Source organism: Lipotes vexillifer, unplaced genomic scaffold (assembly GCF_000442215.2).
Source record: "Lipotes vexillifer unplaced genomic scaffold, Lipotes_vexillifer_v1.1 scaffold2380, whole genome shotgun sequence".
NCBI classification, from domain to species: Eukaryota; Metazoa; Chordata; class Mammalia; order Artiodactyla; family Lipotidae; genus Lipotes; species Lipotes vexillifer.
Genome location: NW_006780942.1, coordinates 28,606 through 35,221, shown reverse-complemented (window position 1 = coordinate 35,221; position 6,616 = coordinate 28,606). Strand labels below are relative to the sequence as shown.

Genomic DNA, 6,616 nt, shown 5'->3' with positions numbered 1-6,616 from the left:
AATTAGACAACGATTTCATGAGAGGTGCCTCGTATGCATATCTATATATTTGTTCTGTACTGGAGGCAAGGAGGGAAGGACCCAAACAAGGAGACAGCACGGTGCCTCTCCAGGAGCCATCTAATCAGGCATCCTATGAAGATCCTTGTTCCTATGACGATGACACAGGAACAAGGAATACGAAGGACAATCCATTCTTCCTTCCAAATACATCCAACTCCTTTTTGGTCTTCTGACACTAATGAGAACCCTGATACAGACCCTCCATCAGCCTTTCCTCCTATCCTGGCCAGCTTCCAGCCTTTCCTCTTGGGTTCCCTTGAAGGGACCTTGGCCAGATTAATTTTTCTAAACCAGGCACAAGCAAACCAGTGGTAGCAGCCTAGCTTCTCAGCCACAGGGAATCACTGCACACTCTGGCCCCTCACCAGCCATTGCTCCCGAGGCGAATCTGCCACTGCAGCCGGAACAGCTTTGATGGGACCACTCTCTCCACTTTAATCCACCTGAGGATCCTTTCCCCTCCTGCTCACCTTTTCCAAGTGCTTGGAAATCTAACTCAAAAACCATCAATTCCACAAAGTCTTCCTTGACTCCTCTAGTCTGTAGGGTTCTCCTTTTCCAAATTCTAATAGCAATAGAATTTGCTGTGGCTCTCTTTGCCACCAGGTGGAGGAAAAAAAAATGATGCAAAAAGTGAAGCCACTGGACAGAGAGAAGCTGAGATAGGAGGGGTGTTTTATGCACAAGTCTAAGAATCTTTCCATACTTTCTGAAATTAGGCAAGGGATAAATAATTTTTTATACCCTTCCAACCAGAATGGCCAAAATAAAAACAGTTTAAAAAAATGACCAACTAACGTTGGCAAGAGTATTAAGCAAATGGAACATCATTTACTACTAATAGGGGGGTAAATTGGTCAATCACTTTGGGGAAATACTAGTAACCACTACAGTTTAGCATAAGCTTAACCCATGAGCCAGCAATTCCAGCAAAATAAGTGCACATATGCACCAGGAGAGATGCACTGGAATGTGCACAGCTGCACTAATTGTAATAGCCAAATACTGGAAACAGCCCAATTGTTCATCAACCGTAGAAGGAATAAATAACATCAATGAATAAATACAATGACAAAATACAGCAAGGTAAATGAATAAACTCAGCCACGTACAACAACACAGATAAATCTCACAAAGACAGTTGAATGAAAGACGCCAATCACAAAAGAAACAAGGTAATGGTTAGAAAGGAACACAAAGAGTTTTCTGAGATTCCGGTAACGTTCTGTTAAATGATGTGGTTACATGGATGTGTTTATTTTGTGGAAATCAATCAAGCTGTACACTTCTGATAAGTGCAATTTCTCTTATACATGTTATACATAAATTATATTTAAAGTGTGTGTGTGTGTGTGTGTGTGTGTGTGTGTGTGTGTGTGTGTGTGTAAAAGGGAGACAGACAGAGATGCTCCTGACTGGAGAACAGGAAGGGAAGGAAATAGCCCAGAGACCATCTGTAAGCACTGAGGGCTAGCTTCACGGTGTGGGAGCTTTGCAGTTGCACCAGGCCTTGTATAGACAGGGTCCCAAACTTGGATCAATGCTATGCTGTCACTGTCTTACAATTCTTAATAACTTTTTTTGTGTGTGTGGTACGTGGGCCTCTCACTGTTGTGGCCTCTCCCGTTGCAGAGCACAGGCTCCGGACGCGCAGGCCCAGCGGCCATGGCTCACGGGCCCAGCCGCTCCACGGCATGTGGGATCCTCCCGGATCGGGGCACGAACCCGCATCCTCTGCATCGGCAGGTGGACCCTCAACCACTGCGCCACCAGGGAAGCCCCTTAATAACTTTTGAAACAGGGCCTGCATTTTCCCTTCAGCCTAGGCTCTGCAAATTATGTAGCCAATGCTGAGTACAGGTTTATTGTCAGCTCCCAGTATCCAGAATCCATAATTCCTCTAGTAGATCTGAGAGAAATTCACTGAATTGAATAGACTCAATCTCGGAAGCATTTTTGGATGCCTTTTCAAGGAAACTGGAACTGAAGCCGCCTTCCTTACTATAAAGTCCTAGAGAAGCCAGTTGATTTCAAAGCCCACAGTAGGTCTAAAAGGGATGGGAAAGGGAGGGGTAGAGGAAGCTGCTGCCCTCTGAGTCCTGAGTTAGTTCCTAAATGAATCAGGAAAACCACTTGGTTCAGAGGAGGGTATTATTTCCTCATGCAGCTGGTACCTCATCCCATCAAGGACCAGATTGATAAGTTTGAGAACCACTGGGCCTGCTTGTCTCAGCCCCCCTTCTCTCCTCCAGGGAATGAGCTGCCCTTGGGGAGCAGGTGGTTTCTGGAACTGCTCCAGAGCATGGGCTTTCCAGCATGTGTGTGTGGCAGGGTACGAGCATACCTAGTTCTGGAGGCATTAACAGACCAAAGCTGTACCCTCCATCCTGGCTTCTATCTGCCTCTCCTTTGTCTTCCTTCTCAAATCATTCAAAACCTGGGCAGGGAAAAGGGGAGTCGACCAGGTTTTGAACCTTCTAGAAAATAACTGTGCTTTGCCTTCTCTTTAAAACATGGCAGTAGAACTCTTGTGCAAGAGCCACCTACAAAGTGTTCCATGGCCGCCTCCACACTATAGAGGCCAGGCCCCGCAGCTGGCCTTTGTGTGGTTGGCTTTTAGGCAGCAGGCCCTGCATCTCAGATAAAACAAGCTTCTCCCCCCTCCGGAGACTGATGAGCTTCTCCCCGTCTTCTTCCCTCCCTCCCGCTGCTGGGTGCCTGTGGAGAGAGGAATCCAGGCCGCTGTCACTGGGCAGCCAGGCCACCAAAACTACGGACTCTGCTTCAGGCCTGGGCATCCAAATAGGTGGACTTCTCACCCTGAAATCATTTTCTGCTGAATTAAATCCAATTCCATACCCTGGGTTCTACAGCTGATACCACAGCCTGCCCTTCGCCTCTATTTTCTGCTTGAATTTTGCTCACAGTTAGTCTGCTGAAAACCCAGGAGATTTTCAGGGGTTATTTCACATGAAAGGAAGAGCTCTCTGATTTTTAACTGAGAATAGATAAAATTCCCAGGGTACCCCTCAGGCAAACAACCGCTCCTGCTGACTCCAGGTAAGCAGTCTGGTGGTGACACTCAATTTCATTTAGTCCCAAGGACACCTTTTCTTCTCATGTGACAGTAGCAATAATAACTTTTTTTCTTTATCTGCTATCAACCTACAGAGTTCCAATTTTTTGCGACTCATCTTTAGAGAAACCGTCTCTTGGTGGCTCATTCTATCCATAGGATCTTTCACTTGAATAATTTCACAGCACCTGCATTTATTCATTCATTTATTCATTCATTATCTGCTTATTCTGCAACATAGAACTAAGTGGACATTTATTCCCCTTACCCTACTATCCCTTCACATTCTTTTCTTTATGCTCATCAATGTCTGGTTCATGGTACCCTTCCCAAGATGTCTTCCTTGATTAAGTCCATCCTACTCTGACCAGAGTCCTCTGATCTTATCTCTTTCTTCTGTGTCCACTCAGTATTAACTACTGAGTCTGACCCAAACTTCCCAGTACAAACTCTCATAGCTCCCCATACATCTTTCTTAAACCCAAGTAAAGTCTGATGATTTTCAAATGAGGAGGAATATTGGCAGTGAGTCAGAGTCTAAAGGGAGGGTCCTTAAAGGTCCTTTGTACTTTATAAAAAGGATGTCCAATATTACACTGTATTTCAAATAATAAATATTTGTGTCAATTTTTAATATAAACTCCATGAAGTATATGTCAATAAAATATCCCCTCATCTGGGGGAATACAATGAAAATATAGTGATTCTCAATGGGGACTTGTCCCTGTAGGGAATGATCAGACCCTGAGCCAGGAGAAGGCAAGGTTTTTCTGTCAATCTTCCCTAGAAGTACCAGATTCATCTCTAGCCCTAGAACAAGGGACATGTTTCATAAGCCTTTGTTCAAGCCCTTTTCCCTACCTGGAGTGCCCTTCCCTCCTCTCTATGAAACCCCTTCTATACTTAATGAGCTATTACAAATATCACTTCATACTCTAAGCCTTTCTTGGTTCTACCAAGTGGCCTTTCCTTCTTCTGAATGCCCTGTAAGAGGCCTTATCTATGGCACTAATTGCACTGTGGCAAATACAATATTAACACATTTTTATCCACCCATCCTCCTGACAGTAAGCTCCCTGAGGATAGGAATCATGCACAGTATGACTTTTTTTTTCTCCAGGAGATGGTGAGTTTTATCTTGTCTTGTCTGGATAGAGATTTGACTTGCTCTCGAATGTTCCAGGGTGGTGAGAGACTAGGACAGAATGCAGAGGTCTATTCGGTGTAACCTCCCTCATTTTCACCTTCACCATCAGTGGCAAGAGCAGCATACTTGCTTGTAGAACTGAATTTAGAGGCTTTCAGCTTTCTTTGGCTCAGGTGCAGACCTGGAGTCTTGATGCTTTTTGCCATCTTTCCTGTCTGCCTCCTTCCAGAGGTCTTTGTTCCCTCCATCTCCTGGACCACGGCTGGAATTTCCACTTTGGCCTTTTGGGGCACTCACCCCATCTACTTTATTTTCATCTGCTTTCCTTACTGATCCTTCCTCAGATGGTTGAGCTGAAGCTACTTTCCCTCCACCACTTGTACGGGACTGCTGCTCTGTGTCTGAGCTCTGAGATCGATCAGGAGGGTTAGAACTTCGTTTCACACGAGCATTCTCCTTTGGTGCAGGGGTTGGCATTACCTTTAGAGGCTGTTCAGGTTTGGGAGGCTTAGAAGCTAGAGACTGACAGTCTTCCTCTTTATTGGGTGTTTCATATTCTAGTGACTTCTCACTCTCTCTCCTTCGTGCATCCTGGTCTGACTTACTTCTTCCAGATGTGGCTGAGGTCCCAGTCTGTGATGACTCATTTCCTGCCCTCGGCCATTCCCATTCTTGCTCCTCCAAAGATAGAGGCTGCTTGACTGGACTGGGAGGTGCTAGCAGAGGAATCATCTTCCTCAGGAGTACTCCGAGGCTTTAGGCTCAGTTTGGGTCTTTGCGGGGGACCTCTATCATCACGCCTATAATCACCCCGAGAGTAATCATGTTTGGAGCTCCACGACCGGTCATCTTGTCATCGTATCTGTCTTCATAGGGTCCCCGCCTCCTCTGTAGTCGTCATCCCTACGGTACCCACTACCAAATGCTCTTCTGCCACTGCCTATCCTGGAATGGTAACCTCTATCATAGTCTCTGCTGCCTCGGTCATCATAGCGATCTCGGCCCCCGTATCGATCCACGTCCCGGCGTGGGCCATCACGGTAACTGTCCCAATACCCATCACAATATCGGTCTGAATCATAACGATTTCCATACTTGTCTCCAAAGCTATCATCACCTCTTCTAGGTGGGTAGTCATCAAAGCTGTCTGTAGCAGGACGGGCCCTCCAGTCTGTATCTGTTTTGTCAGAATCCCAATTTCTATCTCTGTCAAAAGAACGATCATCCTGTCTTTAGCCTGTGCTTGATCAGCAACGTCCACTCGAATTCTCCTGTTACCTAGCGACTCTTCATTGAGGCTCGGAGCATTGAGCAAGGAATCCAGGTCCTCAAACTCAGCGTTACCAAAACCTTTCAACCTCTCAGGATTGCTGGGTTCACATTATAAACGCACCGTGCTCATATTTAAACCTCTGAAGGAATTCTAAAGAATCCCTTAATGGAGTCTTCTATCACATCACAGGGCAGGTTCCCTAGAAAAGCAGTGTAGGGTGGCGATTTGGGAAGACAGCTCCAGTGGATATTGGATTCCCGAGCAGCCCGTGGAGCGGTGGGCAGGATGGAATGGTCGACAGGAGGTGCCCTATGCACATCATCATCATTACTATGCCAAGTGGTTGAAACATCTCCTTCTAGGTCATCTGTTTCATCAGCCCAGCTGACTGGTTTGGGGACGTACGTGCTTCCTCCAGCAGTCCCTCCATCCTCAGCCAGGCGGTCTGTTAGGGAGATAGCCTTCCCCTTCTTATTCTTTTTTGCTGAGGCTGCCATGTTGGGAGAGGGAGAGAGAACGCAAAGGCCACAGTATGATTTTTATTCCAGAACCCTAAGATACATCAAATATCACTTCATTCTTTCTCTAAACCAAATTAAATTAGTTCTAAGCTCTATTACCTAACTGGAGAAACATTACATTTCAGCTTTTGGTGAGCTTCCTTCTCCCATCTGCCCTCCTACCATCACCATGAGACTATACAACATTGAGTATACAGGGGAGCATATTACATGAGCAGGGTGTCCTCCTTTGAGTAGGGTGGTGTCAACTTTGGTGCTCACTGCCAAAGCCCACATGGTCAAGTTGAAGCAGGTGGCTCCACCACCTCTTGCCTATTTCCAAAGTGCAGTCTAAGGCCCATTCTCAGCAAGGTCTTCCCAACATTTCTATCAGGACAGATCTTTGTCTCTTCTGAACCCCATCTCTTGACCCCCCCATTTGATGTTGACTGCATTCTAGCATATGCCTTGGCACCTATTTTGTACACACTAACTCCCTCCAGTTTGCCCCATCCCTAGTCTTCAGAGGAAGAAATCATCGTAGTCACATTCGCCTC

At 46.0% G+C, this 6,616-nt stretch overlaps 1 pseudogene; it reads right to left on the bottom strand.

Annotated features, from left to right (window-relative positions):
* Positions 1-4,354: 4,354 nt before the first annotated feature.
* Positions 4,355-6,056, bottom strand: LOC103090658 (eukaryotic translation initiation factor 4B-like; annotated as a pseudogene).
* Positions 6,057-6,616: the final 560 nt, after the last annotated feature.